Below are 23196 nucleotides of genomic sequence, written 5' to 3' on the forward strand. Positions count from 1 at the left end.
GGAGGAAAAGTCCATAGTCCGCTTTTGAAATAGACAAAGGGGAAGCCACTGCTTGCTCTGGGATTGGTAGCATGGAATATTGTCATTATTTGGGTTTCTGCCAGGTACTTGCGACCTGGATTGGCCACTGTTAGAAACAGGATACTGGACTAGCTGGGCGGTAAACATTTCTGACTGTGTATTCTATAAGCGGCACCCAGATTTAGGCGCAGTATATTTAATATGCTTAATTGATATCTCAGCGCCTAAACCTACGCACCTCCATTTACACCAACGAAAATGTGACATAAATCCCTGCACGTAGATTTACGTGCACTGGGCCATATTCTATAACTACATGTGTAAAGTTTGGAATGCCCATGAAACGCCCATTTCCCCACCCTTAACTATGCCCCTTTTGAACTGCACACGTTAGAATTTAGGTGCAGTTCATACAGAATATGCTTAACGAGTTATGCTTGTAAATTCTAATTATTGACAATTAGTGCTCATTATTGCTTGTGAAGTGCTGTTATCAATGCTGATTACCTTTTTATGCCAATTAAGTTACATGTGTTGTTATGGTTAGATTTCAATGCAGAACACACATGTGTGTTATATAGAATCCACCAGTAAGTGTTCTATCCCAGGCTAAGCAAAGCCAGTCTGACTGTGGAAAAAGAGGATAATTATTGTTGGTGATTTCTATGGACACTCTTACAAGGCCAGCTTGGTGGTGGAAAAGGAGGGCAATTTTTTGTTTGGATACTGTTACAAGTTACAGGCCGCTGGAGAAAACCTGGAACAAGAGCTGATTAAAAAACACTTGACTGTGGAAAAGGAGGACAATTACACTATATATTCAACAAGATACATTAGGAAATTTAAAAAAATGTTAACACATTATCCAGTAAACCTTTTTTTAATCTCGTAACAGCTCAGAATCTTACATCAGTAACCTGTCATTCTGTTTTTCTGGTTCATCATTTTCCCTACATGGAAGCTTATGTGCCAGCCACAATGGTCAAGAGATTTCTGTTATTCTTTGCTTATGGGAAAAACCATAATGAAAATCTCAGTTTTTACAATGATATAGCACCTTTCCAAGCTCTGCAAATGGATATAGTGTATTTCCTGCGCATTTTCATGTTTCTTGTGTTGATCAAATGGAATGAAAATACTTTGGCTCTTGTTTAAACCTTTCCAATAAATGTGCCATCTTTCATATACAACGAATTTCAGCATCAGAAAAAAAGAGTAATTGGTCAACATGATGATTGCATTATATCTTTTCTAGTGCAGAAATTCCTTCTGTGAAGAAAAAAAAAAAGAATACAAACTAATAAACCTTCTTTCTATGTTAACTTACAACAATTTACAAAGAAATAATAGCAATGTAAGTATTTAATCATTCCATTTCATATTTAATGCACCATTATAAGAGAACCTTATGAGGAAGAAATGAAGTCCTGCCCTCTGTGTCGATCTTCTGTCCCTTCAGACTCTGCTTAAGGTTTTTTCAGTCTAACATACGATATCTGAGTCTTTTATGCAAGCATCAAGATAATTTTAATCCATCATTTCTTAATTGACTGAAATGCCTTATGTTATGTAAAGATACTGTAGGAGTCATTTTGTAATCCAGTCTAGTTGTTATTATCAAGTCTAGGAGAACTGCAGGTGCACTTCAAACAAAAAGACCCCAGCTTGGCAAAAGCTTTCATGAGAAACAAATGCTTCTTTTTTCCTCACTGCCAGAATTAGTTTCCCTTTGGCAACAAAATATGAGGCAAAAAAGCAGTCTGAAATATCACCAGCTGCCATTGATGGCTCCACAGCTCCGTTTTTCATGGAGAAAGCATATATTTGGATAAGTATATAGTGGTGTTTTGAGGGCAAAGATTCCTAACTTTAATCCTGACATTTAAATCAGGACCAATACAATTAAAAATATTTCCATGTCTATTCAGATTTCATCAGAATTGATTGATTTATAGAAGCTGAGCGTATCTTGAATTACACTATTGAGAGCTCCCTTCAACTTATAACTGTAATTGGTGCATGCAACTATTCAGAATTCATAGCACTATTTTAAAACATCTATTGATCAATGTGAAAAAACATAAATTTTGTAAAATTATATGATACCTTTTATAAGTTTTAAGTTATGGAGCCAACCAGTAATTTACAAAATAAGATAAAACAGCATTGATTGCCGTATACAGAGTTTGAACATTTCCTACTCCATGTATAATACAAAAAACAATGGGCCTGCTATTTATAGAATTTGGTCCATAGTGTCTTTCTTAGCTTTTTTAAAGGTGTAGGGGATGATTATGATATAACAAAATGTCAGTTTGGCTCCCCCTCCCCCCATTTACCTGGTTTGCTTCCCTGGTGCCACCCAAAATATATCTCTCTACAGATGAGCAGTTGGTCATTCACACATTTGGGAATCAGTGGATTAAAGAACAATTTAAAGAAATGATTTGTAGTAGTAGTAGTAGTAGTAGTGGTTTGGAAATTAGGTTTTGTGTATGTGTGTAAAAGAGAGGCGAAAGGATTGGTATTATATGAAAAAGAGGCTGAAGAATTGACATATGCTCTTATGCATGTGTGTGCTAGTGATGAGTATTTATGCAAGTGTGAGAGAAGGGCTCAGGGTAAGTGTGAGAAGGGCTACAGTATGACGGTTGGTGTAAATCAGGCAGGGCAGGGGGGATATGTGGAAGAGAGATGGGGGGCTAAGGGAAATGGAGTATTTTATTTGAATTTATTTATTTGGATTTTGCTCACACCTTTTTCAGTAGTAGCTCAAGGTGAGTTACATTCAAGTACACTGGATATTTCTCTGTCCCAGGAGGGCTCACAATCTAAGCTTGTACCTGAGGCAATGGAGGGTTAAGTGACTTGCCCAAGATCACAAGGAGCAGCAGTGGGATTTGAACTGGCCACCTCTAGATTACAAGACCAGTGCTCTAACCACTAGGCCACTCCTCCACTGTATGAGTATGAGTGTGTGTATATATGTGTGTGTGTTAGAATTTGGGATGTGGGCTATGTGAGATAAGATACCTGAAATGGGAAGAGAAAAGAAGATACAAGGACTGGTAATGGGAAGGAGAAAGAGATTGACAAGCATAGGTTGGGTGGAGGAACATAGCAAGAATAGAATTGTGAAGGAGAATACTGCTGAACTCAGAGTGGGTCATTTACTCCCTCGTTTCTTTACAGCTCTCCTGAAGATCCCAGAACTTCCATTTCCACCCTTCAGATGCCCCCAAAATCCTAGAGCATCCCTCCCCACCTCGCCTATTTTCTTCTCACAATTCCCTATCTTCTTTCTCCATTCCTGATCTTCTCATATCTATATCCTATCACTCTTCCCTTCATCTTCTCCTCCTCATCTCTGATCAACTCTTTCTCCTCCCCTACGTTGATCCTTCTCTCCTCATTGCAGATATCTCTTTCTGTTCCCCCACATCAATATCTGTGATTCCTCACCACAAAGCTCTTCAAACAATATAAATTAAACAGTTACAAAACAAGGTTGGAAAATTACTTATTTCTATTATGCAAAATAAATTTGCATTCTACAAAAAGCAAAATTATTTACATTTATGAAAATTACCACAGAACCACTGCAGAATCTACCTCTGAGCTGCTGCAGGAAATGACAGGTCATAGGGCACCCTGAAAACTCACCCAGTATAAGTTTAGTTATGTGCCTCATAAAGGTATCACCTATATCACCTGACACCTATATTTGTTAGTTAAAATTCTGCCGAGTTTTGTAGATTGTTTAGGTTTGACTGAGCCCTCTTCTATCATTTTTTTTAGATATTTGATCCTTTGTCTATCCTAACTTTTTATGCATCTTATTATTTTATGTCATAGATACACTACATAAGATGACTTTTTTCCAAAGATCAAATGCATAATTCATCAATGTGCTGAAATTATGTTACAGTTTATCAGGCAAATTCTGAATATTAAATTAAAATTATTGTGCAAAGCTCCAAGATCTAGAATAATTTTATAAAGTCTTCCTTTCTTTACCTCCCCTACTTCCAAAGCTTATTATATCTGGAAGCAAAATGTAAAATGTGTTTATTCAACTCTAACCAGTTGTAAAAACTGCAATCCATTCAAATGCTGTAAATCTTATTTTGCCTCAATAAATGTAATGTTAGAATTCTGAAGACCTAAAATTGATTCCAGCTCCTCCTCCCCCTTTGGCACCTATTCATAGGATGGCTAAAGATCTGCTTAAAGATACCTAGATAAGTCTTTAAGGGGCCCTTTTACTAAGCCGCGTAAGCATCTACGCACTCCCAACGCATGCCAAAATGGAGTTACCGCCCAGCTACCACGTGGTTCTTGTGGTAATTTCATTTTTTGCGCCGTCTGATACATGCATCCAAAAAATAATTTTTATTTTTGGACTCGCTTCAAATGACATCTGACGTGCGTAGGTCATTACCGCCTGGTTACCACGTGAGTCTTTACTGCTAGGTTAATGGCTGGCACTAAGGTCACAGACCCAAAATGGACATGCAGTAATTTTCATTTTTCCACACATCCATTTTCAGCAAAAATTTTAAAAAAGGCCTTTTTTACAGGTACACTGAAAATTGGATCGGCACGCACCCAAAACCCGGCCCTACACTACCACAAGCCATTTTTCAGCGCACCTTAGTAAGAAGACCCTTCAGCAAATAGGGACCCACTGAATATCAGCCACAAAAAAAAATAAAGAAATAAAATAGGTCATAATACTTCCTGGTCAAAAACAGAGATAAGAGAAAACAAGCAGAAGAAAACATAATAGAAACTATGCAGCAAGTTAGCTTCAGGTGTTAAAGCATGTTATTAAGAAAAGTACAAGAATTAAATCATGTTTGCAAAGGGGGCTTGGAATCAATGGGCTGGGGAGGAGGGGGAATACATTCACTGATCCCAGATATTTTGAATTTAGTAAATTGGAACGTGTATGTCTGATGTCTTTGGCTCCGTAGAAGAGGAAATACAATCTGACTTTTGGGGGTTTCCATTTCAGTTTTTGTCTGCATACTTCTATTTCTCTATTTGTGGTCCCTTGCTCTGTATTTGGTGAATATCTGTGTTCTTCGTGGGTGACTGAAGTGAACAATTCTGTTAGCATGTAGTTCTTAGATAGAGATCTGTAGTAATCCTCCTGTTTCCCATTAGAAGGTGTATTGGGTCCTAGAACCCAATGTAATATTTGTAATGCAGTCTTTCAGGTAGGATAGATGCTGTCTTAGTCCTGGTAGTGCTGTCATGGTATTAAAGGATTTCTGTAGTCCAGGGGTTCTCAACCCAGTCCCTGGGACACATTCAGCCAGACACGTTTTCAGGATGTCTACAGTGAATATGCATGAGATAAATTTGCATGCACTATATCCTTTCTATGCAAATCTATCTCATGCATATTCATTGTGGGTATCCTGAAAACCTGTCATGCTAGGTGTGTCCCACAGACTGGGTTGAAAACCCCCACAATAGGTTCTGAATGCAATTTTTGTGGCATTTTGGACTACTTTATAATGTGTCTAGCAGTTGGCGCTGAAGGGAAGTTGTATTGCCTTTACTGAGGTACATCAAATTAAAATATATTTGCCTTCTGAAATCAAGTGTAATTCCTGGCACCTAATTTGGGTGCATATCTGTGGTATTCTATAACTGCAACAAATTTCTGGATTTTCCCTGACCCGCCTATGCCCTTCCCATGGCCCTGTTATGGAATTTGGATGCACAGTTTTATAGAATAGCACATAGCAAGATGCATGTGCAAATCCAAATTAGTGCCAATTAATATCAATTATTGATTGTTAGCATTCAATTTGTTTTGTCAATTGGCTCATTACCCAATTTAGTTGCACATGTATCTCAGGGTCGCACAGAAATTTGGGCACTCAAATTTGAATGTGCTTTACAGAATCTGAGGGATGATGTCCAAATCACTATTCTACAGCCAAAATGCTTCCAAAATAAATGTAGTGAAACTGTGCTAATTATGGGCCACTGAGAACAAAAATGAAGTTTAAACCTGTTGATTGGCTCTAGTTTTCATGATATGCAACTGGATCAGAACATAGTGTCATTCTCTCTTATTTGTCAGTTTAGCCGAGGAGATGCCACATGCATGCTTGAACAATACAGATAACGTCTGCTATGTTTGTGGTGAAGTGACTTTTGCATTACAAAAATGGAATATAACTGCTGTGGTAAAGAATGGCTACCTCTTTTATTTTGGTTGCAAAATCTGAGATCAAAACAAAACCTTGCCTGCTTGTATCTACCCCATACCATCGTGTGTTCTTTCTCATTCCAATGGGAACAAGAGGTGGAGAAGTGCTGTGCTGCGCTATATTTGACTTTTCCTCAGTCAAGTTTGATTGTTGCCTTTGCTTTGTGACCAGCTCATTGCTCCACCCACAGTGATGTCATTGTACATCGTTGAGCATTTGAGGAGGAAGTCAAGGTAGGAGTCAGATTCACTGCTTGTATCTACCCCATACCATCGAGTAGTGAACTGTTCTTCCCCATTTCAATGGGAATGAGAGGAGAAGTGCTGTGTTGCACTATAGTTGACTTTTTCTCAGTCAAGTTTGATTATTGCATTTGCTCCATGACCAGCTCGTTGCTCTGCCCATGGTGACATCATCATGTGGCATTGAGCATTTGAGGAGGAAGTCAGGTTGCCTGCTTATATCTACCCCATACATTTGGTGGTAAACTGTTCTCCCCATTCCAATGGGAATCAGTGGAGAAGTGCTGTGTTGCACTATATTTCGCTTTTTCTCAGTCAAGTTTGATTACTGCCCTTTCTCTGCCCACAGTGTCTTCATCATGCAGCATTGAGCATTTGAGGAGGAAGTCAGCACTGGAGGCACCGCAGACATGCTGACCCAGACATTTAGGTAGTCAGACGTACAAACGGGCGGTGGCTCAGCATGGCTAGAGGGGGAGATACCGGGGGGGGGGGGGTTAGGGAGATTAAGAAGGGCTTGCAGGTAGTGTAGGCAGGATCAGTCAGGGACAGCAAGAAGCACTGGTAGAAAAAGCCAGTAAGGGAGAGAGAGATATAGGGAACAAGAGGTGAGGTCCTAGAAATGAGAGAAGAGAGGCGGGCCACTGGATGCAGTAAGGGGGTGGTTACAGAGATGCAATCGCCATTTTAATTGCTATTGGGAAGGCTGTCCCAGTGGCTCACTACTCACTGTGCTGTTTCTGCCTCTGATTTTCTTTCTGCTTGGCCACCAGTTTTTTCCTCTTTCTTCTTCGGGCAGGTCATCAAGTTGACAATTGGCCTCATGCAACTGGTAGGGATGGGGTGAGTAGTTGTAGGGGTTGGAGTGGTAGAACCTGGCACACAGAGCTAATCGAGCAGAGCACTGCTAATGCGGTACCAGCTGCATGGAGAGCAGTTCACAGTTGCCTCACGCCCCAGGGTGACAGCTTTGGAGTGGGGGTTTTGAGAGCGTGAGGGTGGTTGCAGCCTGCCTTGGGAGCACCAAAGAGGTACACAGTGATGGATCAACTGCATGGCCGTTGCTCTCACTTTAAGGCCAGATTTGGAATTGAGCGGGCATGCTCTCTTTTGCTGACACATCAGGGTCTGTGGTGTGTGCTCTGGTGGCTCTTTGCTGCGAGTGTAGGTGAATCTCCCATCTACTGATAGGTTCGAGAAACCATTGGAGCCTCAAGGAAAAGGCTTGTGTGCCACTCATGGCAAGAGCCTGTGCTCTTCGTTGCAGGCCTTGGGGGGTGATGAGGTTGCTGCCTACCTTTCAGCATGCCTTTGAGGGAGATTGCTGTGGGCTAGTTGTCTTACGGAGCACTGGTTGTCTCATGTGTGTGGTCACATGGGCAGGCAGTAGATTGCGTGTACTACTCCCTGGGCTGTGCTACATCTGCAAGGGCTGTGTGTGTGGGTGCATTTGCCGGCATTGGACCGCAGACTCATCTTGGTCAGATGTGCCCACCCTCCCATTTCTGTATCGGGCAGCTGCTTATGTTGTGGCGGCCATGGCACCTCTCCTTTGAATTCCTACAGTACTTTGAAAACTAGTATGGCTTAATTCATTACCCTTTATAATGGATATATCTCAGAGCATGTTAAATGGGAACTTCAGTGATACAGATAGCTCCATAATCTAAGATAGAATTGCTTTAGAAATATGTGTTTAAGATATCTGTATATTCTTCTTACAACTTTGTAATTATTTATATTGGTACTATGTAAGCTGCATTGAGCCTGCCATGTGTGGGAAAGCGCGGGGTACAAATGTAATAAATAAATAAATATATTTCTCATATTTGAATTAACTATGAGTGATTTGTGCTGAAAAATAACCAGTACAAATATGTTAATTTAGAATACATATGTATGCACATGCATGTTACAGAGAACCATGCCTGACCCTGTTTTTCTGTGTGGTGGCCTTCCACCCTTTGTGTGGCACGCCCTAGAAGCTTGTCCTATCAGTATCAGATGCTTATTTGGAGGCCATGTTAGTTATGTCAATGGTTGCTCCATTCGTTAGAGGTTTCATGCACAATTCGGGAGGCCATTTAATGAAAAAGTCTCATGTTACCACTTTTTGTTACAGGTTTACTCCATATAGTGCAATTATGTTTGCACAGATAAATGATTAAACTGTTACTTTGATATAACGGCAGCAGCTGTATCTTTGGGAGATGCATGACTACGGTATATTTAGGAGATGCAGTAACTTGATTGCTTAAAATTAATCACTTTCCTTATGGTTAGCTTATCAAAGACACATTTAATGTAATGGGTATTGGATTATTACAATACACATTTCACAGTATTAGGTGGGGTATATGCTTGCACTATCAGAGATGCATATTAATAGGCCATGCTTTTAATTAATCACTTTCCTTTGGGGTAGATTATTAAAATACACTAATGATTATTAAAATACATAACTGATGAGTATGGGCATGGAACAAGTTTTCAGTTCTAAAGTAATTAGTTTTCTTTGTTGTTGTATTGATTCTTGTCTCTGGTTATAGGAATAGCGGCAGTTATTGGCGTCTTATTAGATCTTCTTAGGCTGATGTTTCTGATACAGACTCGCTCTGAATTGCTACCAAAAACGGAGGACATACTAATCAAAAAGGTTGACACAGATAAATGAGTATGCTACCTGTTTGTTTTATATAACAGCAGTTACAGTATGATACAGATATATAGTAACCTTATATGCCTTTAGGTAATCACCTTCTTTAGGGTTACATTATTAAAATACATAGGTAATAGTAAGGGGTAAAAGTATAAGCTCACTGTCACCTATGTTTACTAAGCGGCCCTATGGGCACATTAATGTTTTTAACACGCTTACATGGTTTATACACGTTAAACACTAATGTGCCCATAGAAATTATAGGCACGTTAGCATTTAACGTACCTTAAATTTACAGGCGTGTTAAAAATGCTAATGCACTTTAATAAACATATCCCTGTATGTTTTAGAGATACCTTAAATTATATGCTTTTAATTAAGCGCTTTCTCTTTAGGGCTTGATTGCTTAATGTTTATCTTAGAGATACATTTACTAGTTATGCCTTTCAATAATCACTTTTCTTTTGCGTTTCTTTATCAAAATATATATTTAATGGATGGGTATGTTAATCACTTTCTTTACAGTTATATTATTAGGAAGCTTACTTAGGATTTGGGGCATGGTAAATGCTTTCAGTAATGAAGTAATTGGTTTCCCTTAGTGTTATACTGAGCCTTGTCTTTGGCTGCAAAGCGGTGGCAGCTACTGGTGTCTTACTACATCTCCCGATGCTGACTTGCATGTGTTGGGTGGGAAAGACTAATGCCATTCCACATAGGCGTAGTTTGACTGTTTCATTTGGGGGGGCAAAGAATGGGCGGAGCATATTAGCATATCATTTGCATATATAAATATGCAAATGAATATGCTAATATGGAGGAAGGAAATGAAATTTACAGGCAAAATATCACAGATGCACATTTCAAAAAGCTGACACATTTCAATTAATAAATTATGAATAAAATACTTTTATTTACCTTTGTTGTCTGATCATTTAGTTTTTCTATTCGCTTTGATCCCAGTGTCTTCTGTTTTATGCAGTGTCTTCTTTCCAGTAGGCTTCCCTCTGCTCCCCACCCTCCCAGTCCCATCCATCTCTTGCTCCTTCCCTCTGCTCCCCAACCCTCCCAGTTCCATCCATCTTCTGTTCCTTCCCTCTGCTCACCATCCCTCCGTCCCATCCATCTTCTGCTCCTTCCCTCTGCTGTGCCTGACCTCTCCCAATCCCATCCATCTCCTGGTCCATCCCTCTGCTCCCCACCCCTCGCAGTCCCATCCATCTCTTGCTCCTTCCCTCTGCTTCCCACCCCTCCCAGTCCCATTCATCTCCTGCTCCTTCCCTCTGCTTCCCACCCCTCCCAGTCCCATTCATCTCCTGCTCCTTTCCTCTGCTTCCCACCCCTCCCAGTCCCATTCATCTCCTGCTCCTTCCCTCTGCTTCCCACCCCTCCCAGTCCCATTCATCTCCTGCTCCTTTCCTCTGCTTCCCACCCCTCCCAGTCCCATTCATCTCCTGCTCCTTTCCTCTGCTTCCCACCCCTCCCAGTCCCATTCATCTCCTGCTCCTTCCCACCCCTCCCAGTCCCATCCATCTCCTGCTCCTTCCCTCTGCTTCCCACCCCTCCCAGTCCCATTCATTTCTTGCTCCTTCCCTCTGCTTCCCACCCCTCCCAGTCCCATCCATCTCTTGCTCCTTCCCTCTGCTTCCCACCCCTCCCAGTCCCATTCATTTCCTGCTCCTTTCCTCTGCTTCCCACCCCTCCCAGTCCCATTCATTTCCTGCTCCTTCCCTCTGCTTCCCACCCCTCCCAGTCCCATTCATTTCTTGCTCCTCCCTCTGCTTCCTACCCCTCCCAGTCCCATCCATCTCTTGCTCCTTCCCTCTGCTTCCCACCCCTCCCAGTCCCATTCATTTCTTGCTCCTTCCCTCTGCTTCCCACCCCTCCCAGTCCCATTCATCTCCTGCTCCTTTGCTCTGCTTCCCACCCCTCCCAGTCCCCATTCATCTCCTGCTCCTTCCCTCTGCTTCCCACCCCTCCCAGTCCCATTCATCTCCTGCTCCTTTCCTCTGCTTCCCACCCCTCCCAGTCCCATTCATTTCCTGCTCCTTCCCTCTGCTTCCCACCCCTCCCAGTCCCATTCATTTCTTGCTCCTTCCCTCTGCTTCCCACCCCTCCCAGTCCCATCCATCTCTTGCTCCTTCCCTCTGCTTCCCACCCCTCCCAGTCCCATCCCTCCCAGTCCTATTCATTTCTTGCTCCTTCCCTCTGCTTCCCACCCCTCCCAGTCCCATTCATCTCCTGCTCCTTTGCTCTGCTTCCCACCCCTCCCAGTCCCATTCATCTCCTGCTCCTTCCCTCTGCTTCCCACCCTTCCCAGTCCCATTCATCTCCTGCTCCTTTCCTCTGCTTCCCACCCCTCCCAGTCCCATTCATTTCTTGCTCCTTCCCTCTGCTTCCTACCCCTCCCAGTCCCATCCATCTCTTGCTCCTTCCCTCTGCTTCCCACCCCTCCCAGTCCCATTCATTTCTTGCTCCTTCCCTCTGCTTCCCACCCCTCCCAGTCCCATTCATCTCCTGCTCCTTTGCTCTGCTTCCCACCCCTCCCAGTCCCATTCATCTCCTGCTCCTTCCTCTGCTTCCCACCCCTCCCAGTCCCATTCATCTCCTGCTCCTTTCCTCTGCTTCCCACCCCTCCCAGTCCCATTCATTTCCTGCTCCTTCCCTCTGCTTCCCACCCCTCCCAGTCCCATTCATTTCTTGCTCCTTCCCTCTGCTTCCCACCCCTCCCAGTCCCATCCATCTCTTGCTCCTTCCCTCTGCTTCCCACCCCTCCCAGTCCCATCCCTCCCAGTCCCATTCATTTCTTGCTCCTTCCCTCTGCTTCCCACCCCTCCCAGTCCCATTCATCTCCTGCTCCTTTGCTCTGCTTCCCACCCCTCCCAGTCCCATTCATCTCCTGCTCCTTCCCTCTGCTTCCCACCCTTCCCAGTCCCATTCATCTCCTGCTCCTTTCCTCTGCTTCCCACCCCTCCCAGTCCCATTCATTTCTTGCTCCTTCCCTCTGCTTCCTACCCCTCCCAGTCCCATCCATCTCTTGCTCCTTCCCTCTGCTTCCCACCCCTCCCAGTCCCATTCATTTCTTGCTCCTTCCCTCTGCTTCCCACCCCTCCCAGTCCCATTCATCTCCTGCTCCTTTGCTCTGCTTCCCACCCCTCCCAGTCCCATTCATCTCCTGCTCCTTCCCTCTGCTTCCCACCCCTCCCAGTCCCATTCATCTCCTGCTCCTTTCCTCTGCTTCCCACCCCTCCCAGTCCCATTCATTTCCTGCTCCTTCCCTCTGCTTCCCACCCCTCCCAGTCCCATTCATTTCTTGCTCCTTCCCTCTGCTTCCCACCCCTCCCAGTCCCATCCATCTTCCCTCTGCTCCCCCCCCCTCCCCGAGGTCCAAGATGGTGACTCCGTTTACCCCCTCTCTTCCTCCCTCCCTCCGGTGCAGGCAACAGTCTTCAGCTTTTTCAGCGTTCCTGGCAGCGGTAGCGTTGTACACGCTGCCTTCGGTCTGCCCCGGAAGTCTTCTCTTCAAGTTCCTGTTCCCACCTATGCGGGAACAGGAACTTGAGGAGAAGGCTTCGGGGCAGAGCCAAAGGCAGCGTGTACAACGCTACCGCTGCCAGGAATGCTGGAAAAGACTGCTGCCTGCGCCGGAGGGAGGGAGGAAGAGAGAGGGGTAGACGGACACGCTCCTCTCCGTCTGCTTGGCTTCCCTGCCCTCTCTGTCTGCGTCCCGCCCGAAAGGAAATGACGTCAGAGGAAGGCGGGAAACAGATAGAGAGGGCAGGGAAGCCAAGCGGACCGAGAGGAGCGCGTGCCTGCATGTGTTTTTTGTTTTTTTTTAAACTAATGGTGCGGCGGCGCCTCGCGTCGTTTGGGGGGGCATTGCCCCCCCTCGCCCCCCCCCAGTCTACGCCTATGCCATTCCACTGGAGGACAAGATTTGCACATTCCCAATCATGGTGTCTTCGCGAGCAGAATCTTCATAATTCAGATAGGTACCAGCCTTTGCAGGCTACAGACGCAATGTGCCAGAAATTTGTATTGATTGTCTGAAGTGTTTTATTTGACATATTTGACAATAGCACGCATTGGGGTATTTCACATAACATTTTGCAGTGCTGCCTGCCACTGGGGAAACACACAAAGGAGCATGGTTTCATGCGTGGGAATCTGGTTTCAAGGCAAGTCCATCAGGTATCATTGCAACTGGTGGCATTTCCATTCTCCACAACAATAGCTTTCCATAAGCCCTCTCAAATCTGTTTACTGCACTCACATCAGGGGAGGCAAGAAAGTGTGGGTCCGGGACAGGGCTGCCACAGCCGCCCCCACTCCCTTACCTTCCTGCACTGGCTCCTCCCTCATTCTATCACTCTCCTGCTCCTGTGTGAAGGGACCTGGGTTATTGCATTAATGCAATCAACCGGGTCCTGGCACAGAGGAGCAGGAGAGAGACAGACCCTGGTGCCGGACCCCCTTGGAGGCTGGGCCCATAGAAGCTTGCCCTCCCCTCTCGGCAACCCGGATAGATTTCATGGATTTGTTTTTTACATTACCCTCAGGGACACATTACTACATTAGGTTACTTATGTGAACAATTGTAGAGCCAATTACAAGAACAACCAGTAATTAGTGGAAGCAGTGGTTTGATTGCAGTTGGGCATTTCCACAAGCCTGCCCTCAGTCTTTCTCCTCTCAGTGGGGTGTCGCACTGTTTCTGGGCTTCATCCGGTCTACGAGGGCATTTCCTATCCACAGATAGGGATATACTGAGCAGACTTTGTGGCATTCCCTCCTGATGATGGAATACGATGCAAAGGAACTTGTCAGCCCTAATGAGACCAACTGCTTTTACACTTCTTTCATGGAGTTGTATTGTTCCACTTACATACTGATTTTTGTTGTATTCCATTTGCTTCAGGAAAAGGTGTCATTTGCATTCTTTGGCTTCTTCCTGGCATGAATACTAGTGATGTTGTATATGAGAATTCACATCTGGGTACGCAACTCGAAACAGGATCTGGAGAGTGGCACAGTGGTTTGAAAGAAGTGTGTCAGCCTTAAGGCTGCCAAGTATTTTTTACACTTGCTGTATCTGACAGTACACTTATTCCAAGAATGTGGAGATGTTGTATTGTTCCGCTTGATTAGTTGTTTTGCTGTATTTCATTTGCATCAGGATAAATGCGTACTTTGAATTCTTGAGTTTCTTCCTAGCATGAACACTTGGTGAAGTTGTCTAGAAGAATTCACATCTAGGTACAGGGTTAGGAACAGGATCTGAGGAGTAGCATAGTGGAAGCAAAGGAACTTGTCAGACCTAATGAGACCAAGTAATGTTGTACACTCGCTGTATCTGACAGCACATTTTGTACACTCACTGTATCTGACAACACACTTATTCCAAGCAAGTGGGGAAGTCGTACAGTTCCACTTCCATAGTTGTATTGTTATATACCATTTCCATCACGAAAAACGTGCACTTTGCATTCTCTGATTTAAGAATTCACATACTACTACTACTACTACTATTTAGCATTTCTATAGCACTACAAGGCGTACGCAGCGCTGCACAAACATAGAAGAAAGACAGTCCCTGCTCAAAGAGCTTACAATCTAAGTATAGGCTAGGAACACGATCTGGGGAATAGCATGGTGGTTAGGTTAGTAGACTGTGAGCCAAGGGACACAGTCTAAGTCTAACTTCAATTCTTGAGAAGAGTCTACAGAAAGGAAAAAAGGGGCTGAACGGAGCTTTCAGCCACACCCACATCTTGGGCACAATGTACACCGAGTCAGTATGGTAATTACAACTGCACATGCACTTTCCTTAGCATAACATTGTTTCCGTAGTGCAACAAGGTTTGCCTTGGGTCTAGCATGCCTTATGTATTGCAGCAGGGCTGTCCTCCAAATAGCAAGGTTTGTGTATAGAACGCCAAGGCCATCCTGGCAATGGCACTCTTTACTTCAAGCAGCTCATAATTTTCATAGGCATACTACAGTCAGCATATTATATTTACATTAAGACATAAACCAGTAGGTTTACAAGGTCAATTCAGTAGGGAGAGATCACATGCCAGATCCACCTGTGTCAGGCATTGAGACATATATCCCAGTATGTAGTCCCCTCTAGGGAATGGCATAAAATGCTCTTTAGTTCAAGGAACATTTCTCAAGAAATATAAATGGCATTCTGACAGTGTTAGTCACATGCACACAAGGTTCACACGCTACAGTCACCATAATGCTCCCATCTCAACAGCAAGTGCTAAGTCCAACACACTTCAATTGCAGGTGCTATGTGGGCCAATTGATTGTGGTTTGTACCTTCATCAATAGCACAGGTCAGTTCATACTTTTCATGAATAATGAACATATTAATCAGGAATACCCAGGAGAATTAGCATGCATCGATGTAGGCCTCCTCCCTCCTCCAACGAAGGTAAAGGGTGAGGTAGGGCTGCTAGACCACCAGGTGGGGGAGATTGACCCAAGGCCTACTGGGCCACCAGGGACAGCTTAGGGGATGTTAGGGGGGCTGGAGACCCACCAGATTTCCATCCCCCCCGAACCGGGGTTGGGGGGTTCGGGGGATCGGAGGTCCACTGGACTTCCAGCCCCTGTGTCACTGAGGGGGGGTCAAGTTGGGGTTCCTACGGGGGCTGCTGCACTGGGAGGAATGGGGGGCCTGCTAGCATGCAAATGCATGCTGGACAGGGCTCACCATTCCTCCCCAATGGTCTGCAAATCCTAATGCCTGCTCTGAGCTGGTGTAGGGTTTGCTGCGGACAGCACACTAATGTTTGGCATGCTGCAAGCTGATCATTGGGGAGGAATACATTTAGCATTCATTTGCATGCTACTTGCGCTAAGAACCCTGTTTTGCATGCATTTGAATGCTAGTTGCATTCAGAGCCCGCGAGCACAATATTTCACGCGCTCAGGGGCTCTGATCATGGGCAGTAGCAAACGCAGGCGATAGTATGGTGTTAACAGCCTCTAGCACCTGTGTTTGCTTCTGATCGGCTCACTAGTGCACAATAGAAATCTGCAGAGCACCATGCTCCAAGCTGTGACCCATATCAGCAGAAAAAGCAGGAAGAACAGGTTAGAGTAATATTGAGCCCACCACACCCGGTATGCTTTCCTACTGTTCGCTCGGATTGGACTGCTGGGGAGGGGAGGGGGCTACAGCTAATGTGTGGAGATTGGGAGTACAAAGTAAGCATATGCACCAAGTGGCTGAGACCCATGGTCTCCAATTGCTCTACTGTGAATCATATCTGATATCACTGCAATTAATATAACAAATAGTTGTCGGTGAAGGGTTAAGATAAGAAAAATAGCATTGGTGGGGGTTTAAATAGCATTAATAACCAACAATGGCTATACTTGAAGTTTCAAGAGAACAGTACTACCAAATGCTTTTGAGAATTATGTTTGCATTTTTAAAAAAGTCATTAATATTCCTTGATTTCTACTCTGCTTTTTAGTTGGTTCCTGGGGGAATCATAATGTGTAAGGCTTTGAAAGCTTCTACTGCTAATGGAGCTAAGTAAACCTAGTTGCTGCTGTTATACTGATCCTTATCTGGAAACATCACAGTGATACAGGTTAAGAAGGACTATTGCTAATCTGAAGAAATGCAGTGCTACAAGAGTGCAGGTGAGATGCAGATGCAGGAAGGAGAGAGAGGAAGACAGTACTGGGATGAGGGAAGGGAAGGAAAAGAGAGAATGAAAAATAATACCTGTGGGGAAAGGCAAGGGGAACAGAAAAAAGGTGCCTTGGGCAAGAAAAGGATGGAATAGAGAACGCCTTAGGAGAAAGGAAGTGAGAGAGAGAGAGAGAGAAAGAAGTGAGAAAGGAAATGAGAGTGAGGGAGGGAAGAGAGAGAGAGGAGGAGGAAGAGAGTACCCTGGAGAGTAGGAAGGGAGATAGTATTTGAGAAGAAGAGAGTGAGAGTAAGAGTAGTTAGGTGGGTAGGGAGAAAAGGCAGAGAGAGAGGGAAGATAATGTCTAGATCATTGGTGGGGGGGGGGTGAGAAAGTGCTGAGGCCACTGCAGTTATTTTTCAGATGCTTGTTAGTAACAAATAAAATATATTACAACAATAACAAAACAGGAAAACATGTAAAGCATAATTCTTTCCAACCCTTGTGTAAAGGGGAGGAATAGCCTAATAGTTAAAGCAGAAGGCTGAGAATCAGAGAATCCAGAGATCAAATTCTGCTCACACTCTTTGTGATCTACTGCTACCTATTATTTCTGTACTGACACTAGACATATGCGGCTCTGTACACAAGCATGTAAGAGATAATTCCTACTCATCAGAGATTACAAGACTGTAAAGGTCACCTCAAGATCCGCACGCAAAAAAACAATCAATTATTGACAGTAATTGGCACTAATTTGGATATATGTGCAGATCTGCCTACTCACTATTCTATAACCTTGTGCACCCAAAGTGTCTTCTGTGAAACCCAAAAAAGGATGTGGGTATGGGAAGGGCATGAGTGGGTCAGAGGCATTCCAAAACTTTTGGCACAATGTTATAGAGTACCTGGATTACACTCCCAACCTGCATGCCAGAATTTACATCAGGTTTCAGCAGTTGTTAAGTCCTTATCCCCAAAGCTGGATATGGAAATGTGTGGAGGAGTAGCCTATTGGTTACTGCAGCAGACTTTGATCCTGGGGAACTGGGTTCAATTCCCACTATAGCTCCCTCACAGTAAGTTGCTTAACCTTCCATTGCCCCAGGTACATACCTTGTAAACCACTTTGAATGTATTTACAAAAAGGCAGTATATCAAGTCCCATTCCTTTTCCCCCATGCACTATTTTATAAAGGGGACAGGATCTGATATACTGCCTTTCTGTGATTACAATCACAGCAGTTAACATATTATATACACCTTATTATATATTATATAATATTATATAGAACCCTGTATAGAACAGTGCTTAGTGTGGATTTTTCCCAACGCCTAAATTTGAACGCAAATAGAGCACAAAACCCCCCGGATTCTATGTAGGGCACCCAAAGCTGTGTGCGCTCCCAAGATGCATGTTCAACTTAATTGGATAAACTTCAATAACTGGACACTAACAACCAATTATTGATGTTAACTGGCAGCAATTAAAATTCACACATATATGGTATCTTCAGACCATCAGAAGCGGTACTCCGTTAGCTAGCAGTACACTATTAGCAGTTCACATATGGTGAATATTTCCCACCCTTTCTCGGGGTATGCAGCCCCGATATTTAGTCTGACAAGACATCAAGATCATTTAAAAAGCTAAGTAAAGATGGCATTTTTGTCGTACTAGTAAACAGTAGAAGAAACTGAATTTTAAAAAGTATATAAAGAAAATATAGTACAAATACACATAAGTATTTTATACCAAAGACCGATGATGAGAAAAGGTGGGAAATATTCACCATATGTGAACTGCTAATGGTGTACCGCCAGCTAACTAAGTACCACCTCTGATGGTCTGAAGATACCATATATGTGTGAACAAGTATAACAGTAATCAAACACATAGTAGTATATTACATATAACATTCTGATTACTGAATATGCAAATAAAGTGGGCACTTTTAATACCAATTGGAATTCATACATGTATATATTGATATGTTTTATGTCATGGGGTAAGGGTATGATGAATCCGCATTTATTTATGACTGTAGAAATGAAGTGAAAAGCAGTTTGAAGGGAGCAATCCCCTAAATGCATTGGGACTTTTTTTTGGAGTGGAGGGGGGAGGACCTGTTCTTTGGAATCCCTCTTGCAAGCTGGAACCCCTAGTCTGATCTAGCCCTCATTCAGAACAGATATGTCTTTTTTTTAAAAATTTTTATTTATAACCATTTAAATTTTTACAAGCGATAAAACAACTTGTTCAAAATACAGAGAAAGTAATATGTAGGAATTATTTCAGTCAGGTAATTCTATTCTCTTCCTTAGACCACTAAATAGGGAGAATAAAACAAGATAAGGAGATCAATTAAACAGTAAACAGAAGAAAAAAAAAAACGTGGTATTAACCTGATTGTCCCCAGATATTACTCGTCTAATTCATTATTCCACATTGATCATCTGGTTGGCTTCTTCAAGGCCAATACGGTGTATAGTCAAATCATTTAATTGAAAACATACTTATTGTCCAATATTAGTTAAAAATAATACATCTAATTACATTCTTTCTCTTTTAAAAACCAGAAGTTATTTAACAATACATATACTTAAGTCTCTAATTCAAATCCCACTGATTAAAGTAATCCCAGTTTTCACAGGCTTCACTCCTTTTAAAGTAATAATTTGAGGAAATCAGATATGTCTTTTTAACATTTTTCCTCATGCCAAATATGGTCCCATTGTATTAAATTTTCAGGAAGTTATTTTACCTCATACAGGCGAACAGACAGATATTATCAACCCCTCAGGAATAAATCCTCCCAACATCTATTGGATTGGAAAGAATAAAGAGAAAACATGTGAAAAGTTTTTGGGTTTTTTTTTAACTAACACAGTCATCATCACCATCTTTAAGTACTATCTTTGAAACAAAAGTCAGTAACTGATATATCAGTTCTCCCTTTGCTCACTTCCCCCCCACCCCCATTTTCTAAGCCATGCTAGCAGCTGCCATAAGCTAATGCCGACATAGCTCATTCACTTTGAATGGGCTGTGTCAGCATTGCCGCACGGCAGCCACTAGCACGGCTTAGTAAACGGGGGAGGGGTGTTTTCTCCTTGTTTACAGATTTTGGTGATTTCTTTTTGCTCTCTATCATAAGAAAGTAATAATGGTAAAGAAAAAAAAAGCCCCAGGCAAATTGGCATTTTAAATCTATGTAGTACAGCAGTTTGCACATCTATATAGATGTAAATGGGGCTATGGACTCTTGTACTAAGGTCTGTGCTCTTCCCAGTGGAGCAGTAAGTCAATCTTTAACTTAAACAGAAAAATTAAGAATGGCCTGAGGACAAAATTCAGGCTGAAAAGGAAAAATATACTTCAGATTTCATAAGTATTATATCAGTAATATACCAATTAACCATGAAAAACATTTTATTAAGGGGGGGGGACGTTATCAATGACAGCTACCATTAAGATGGGTTATTTTACCACAAGTTGTGTTTTTTAAGCACAGGGTCTCTGCATAAAATGGGACCCTGTGCTAACCTAGTACAACTTATGGAAAAATAACCCATTTTAGGAAGAAAGTTATCAATGTGGGTTACTTTACTCATACTACTGTACCATAGGGTCTCATTTTGGGAGGACATTATCAAGCTGCATTGGGCTTTAAGTAGCATTATTTGCTCCTAAACGTGATTTAAAGGGGCCTAACGCAGCTTGACTTTTTTTTACTGCAGCAGTATTTAAGTTAACATGGGTTACATAGTAATGAGATGCAAAACATACAAATGCATGTAAAACATCTTATTATTATGTAAAAACTCTAACATGGTAAGACCCATAAAACATGGTAAAATAGCACAACTTGTGTTAAAATAACCCATCTTAACCGTAGCCCTCATTGATAACTTCCCCCCTTAGTATTTCGGAAAAAGTTGAAAACTTTTCTATTCCCTGAGAGTGTTGGAGGTTAAGAAGACATCGGTAACATAGCAGGAGAAAACTGAGTAACTGTTTTGGTGGAAGTTTTTTAGGTGCTGTGGTGAGATGGGGGGGTATGTGGGAAAGTACATTGCAATGGTTTTTTATTACCATTTCACAGACGAGGAAGCGATGATGACCAAGCAGAGGAACCATAATAACTGGGAGTCCACCATGGTCACAATAATTTATTGTTATGTCCAACAGCAAATCACAAAGACCCGACACGGCCATGTTGTCCTGTTATTCACCTACGATAGGGATCTGTGTAAGTGCCAGATTCTGTAAAAGTTTCTCCTTCTAATGTCTGGACTAGCCCAATGACTTGCTGCTTTGCATAGAACTTCAAGATTTTTGTTTTGATTTTGCTAGTTGTTGCTAGCCTAATTGTTAGTGCAGTGACTGAGACCTGGAGAACTGGGTTTGATTCCCACTGTAGCACCATGTGACTTTGAGCAAGTTAATTCTCTATTGCCCAAGCTACAAAATAAATACCAGTATTGTAAAACTTCCAGGGTAGCCACTGTATCTTTAGAAGTGGCTCTGAGTCCTCCTCCAAGTGCCTGTTTCCTCTCACACAAACACACAGGGCCATTTAGAAGCACCTCAAAGGTTCAAATAAGGATTCTCTGGGAGTTACTTTCACTCATCAGGATTTTATTTTTTTAATGTCCAAAAGCAAGAAGTCCCCCAAATAATTATCTGAGGAAATTACTGGGGATGCCCAAAATCGGCTTTCTATTATACCGATTTGGGCAACCCTGTGAGAAGGACGCCCATCTTGTGATTTGTGTTGAAAGATGGGCATCCTTCTCTTTCGAAAATAAGCCTGATAATCACCTATGTCCAAAGTGGTTTACAGTAAACATAAATGACATACTTGAGACAATTTTCAAACTATGGGGTCCTTTTACTAAGGTGTTCTGAAAAATGGCTTGCAGTAGCATAGACGCGTGTTTTGGGCGCACGCAGAATTATTTTTCTTCGCACCTACAAAAAATGCCTTTTTTTAAAAATTTTGCTGAAAATGGACGTGCGGCAAAATGAAAATTGCTGCACGTCCATTTTTGATCTGAGACCTTGCTGCAAGCCATTGACCTAGCAGTAAGGTCTCATGCAGTAACCGGGCGGTAATGGTCTATGCACGTCAAATGACACTCAACGCACGTAGCTGCCACACACCAGACAATAAAAAATATTTTTCAGGTGTGCATAGAGGACGCATGCCAAAATTGAAATTACTGCAAGGGCCACATGGTAACCGGGCGGTAACTACAATTTGGCACAGTCTTTCAGAGTTAAACTTTAGACTAAGCCAGTCTGAAATCCGATCAGGAAAATACAGAATGAGTTTGATATATTGCCTATGCTTTTAAAGATCTGAAGTTACTAGTTACAGTATAATTATATATTAAAAAGAAATAGCTAAATACCGGTATCTTGTTTACTTACTTTTTAATACAGATGAAGTAAAAAGATCTCATGGTCCAATACACATGTATTGTACTTCTCTACTTTTGTAATTCATGTAAGCCACATTGTGCCTGCAATTGTGGGAAACTGTGGGGTATAAATGAACCATAAATAAATAAATAAATAAATAACGAGCAAATTCACAACCATAAACACACCAAATCTGACACTCCCTATCTCGGACACCCTAAAAATCCTTGGAGTGACTATCAATTTGTCATTTAACACTTGAGAATCATACGAATAACACAACCAAGAAGATGTTCCACTCAATGTGGAAATTAAAAAAGAGTAAAACAGTTCTTCCCAATGACAGTCTTTTGTAACTTGGTACAATCAATGGTGCTCAGTCACCTAGAACACTGTAATGCAATACACACTGGCTGTAAAGAGCAAACAATCAAGAAACTTCAGACAGCCCAAAACACCACAGCCAGACTTATATTCGGAAAAGCAAAATATGAAAGTGCTAAACCACTACGAGCAAAGCTACAGTGGCTCCCACTCAAAGAACGCATCATGTTCAAGATTTGTACACTAGTTCATAAAATCATCCATGGAGACGCCCCAGCCTATATGTCAGACTTGATAGACTTACCGACAAGGAACGCCAAAAGATCAGCCCGCACATTCCTCAATCGTCATCTCCCAAGCTGCAAAGGTCTAAAATACAAACTTACGCATGCAGCAAACTTCACCTACCTGAGTGCCAAGCTATGGAATGCACTGCCGCACAACCTGAGAAGGATCCACGAACTAACAAACTTTCGAACATCACTGAAGACCCATCTTTTTAAAAAGGCATACCTCACAGAATAACAAATAGAAATGTATACATCTCCTTCGCCTTTACTCAGAACTATTTTTATATCTGCTTGCTTTAAACTTCTACTATATAACTCAAAAACTATTTTAACAACAAGCAAATACT

General features: G+C 42.5%; 1 long non-coding RNA gene across 1 annotated transcript; it reads right to left on the reverse strand.

The window, feature by feature from the left end:
* Positions 1-928: 928 nt before the first annotated feature.
* On the reverse strand, positions 929-22327 carry LOC115477836. Its single transcript, XR_003943384.1, has 3 exons — positions 22245-22327; positions 19573-19630; positions 929-1290 (listed from the first exon to the last, which is right to left on the reverse strand). It is a non-coding gene; the product is annotated as an uncharacterized LOC115477836 (long non-coding RNA).
* Between the last annotated feature and the right edge of the window lie 869 nt (positions 22328-23196).

The sequence above is a fragment of the Microcaecilia unicolor genome, chromosome 9, assembly GCF_901765095.1.
Source record: "Microcaecilia unicolor chromosome 9, aMicUni1.1, whole genome shotgun sequence".
NCBI classification, from domain to species: Eukaryota; Metazoa; Chordata; class Amphibia; order Gymnophiona; family Siphonopidae; genus Microcaecilia; species Microcaecilia unicolor.